Genomic DNA, 1,000 nt, shown 5'->3' with positions numbered 1-1,000 from the left:
CACACACACACACACACGACAAGGAAGCGATGGAAACAGCGAGCTACCAGAAGGTAAAAGATAAAATGGCTATAGGAAAACCTAATATTTTAATAATCACTCTAAATGTAAATGGACTGAACTCACTAATAACAAGGCAGAGGTACAGATTAGATCAAAACTCAAAACCCAACCATATGCTGCCTCCAAGGAGACACACCTCAGTGCCAAAGACAAATATAGGCTCGAAGTAAAAGGGTGGAAAATGATATTTCAAGCAAATGGCATTCAGAAAAAAGCAGGGGTAGCGATATTAACATTGGAGGAAATAAACTTTAAAATAAAAAGGTAAAGAAAAATACCGAGGGACACTTAATATTGATAAAGAGAATGAAACACCAAGAAGATATAACACTTATTCATGTCTATGCTCCCAATCAGGGAGTCCCGAAATATATAGCAATTACTAACAGAGCTAAAAGGAGAAACAGACCAAAACATTATCATAGTAGGGGACTTAAATACTCCACTGTCGGATATGGACAGATCATCCAAACAGAAAATCAATAAGGAGATAACATCCTTAAATGACGCATCAGACCAACTGGACATAATTGACATTTACAGAGCCTTTCATCTCAAAACAACTGCTTATACATTCTTCTCTAGTGTACAAGGAACATTCAAAGGACTGACCACATACTGAGACACAAAAATAGCCTCAATAAATATAAGAGGGTTGAAATCATACCAACCATATTCTCTGTCTATAATGCTTTGTAGGGAGAGGTCAATTGAAAGGAGAGCGGGAAGAACCACAAATACATAGAGATTAAACAACATTCTACTGAAGAATGACTGGGTCAGAGGAGAAATAAAGAGAGAACAAGAGATACATAGAAGGCTATGGCCATGCTACCCTGAACAAGCCCAATCTCGTCTGATCTCAGAAGCTAAGCAGGGTCAGGCCTAGTTAATACTTGGAAGGGAGACCACCTAGGAAGACCAGGTGCTGTAGGTA

The 1,000-nt window shown here is 38.6% G+C and overlaps 1 pseudogene; it reads left to right on the top strand.

The window, feature by feature from the left end:
• The first annotated feature begins 881 nt into the window (after positions 1–881).
• On the top strand, positions 882–1,000 carry LOC112479032 (annotated as a pseudogene).

The sequence above is a fragment of the Pteropus alecto genome, unplaced genomic scaffold (assembly GCF_000325575.1).
Source record: "Pteropus alecto unplaced genomic scaffold, ASM32557v1 scaffold144, whole genome shotgun sequence".
Taxonomy (NCBI): Eukaryota; Metazoa; Chordata; class Mammalia; order Chiroptera; family Pteropodidae; genus Pteropus; species Pteropus alecto.
The sequence above is the reverse complement of the archived record's forward strand: the minus strand, read 5'-3'. Positions and strand labels throughout refer to the sequence as shown.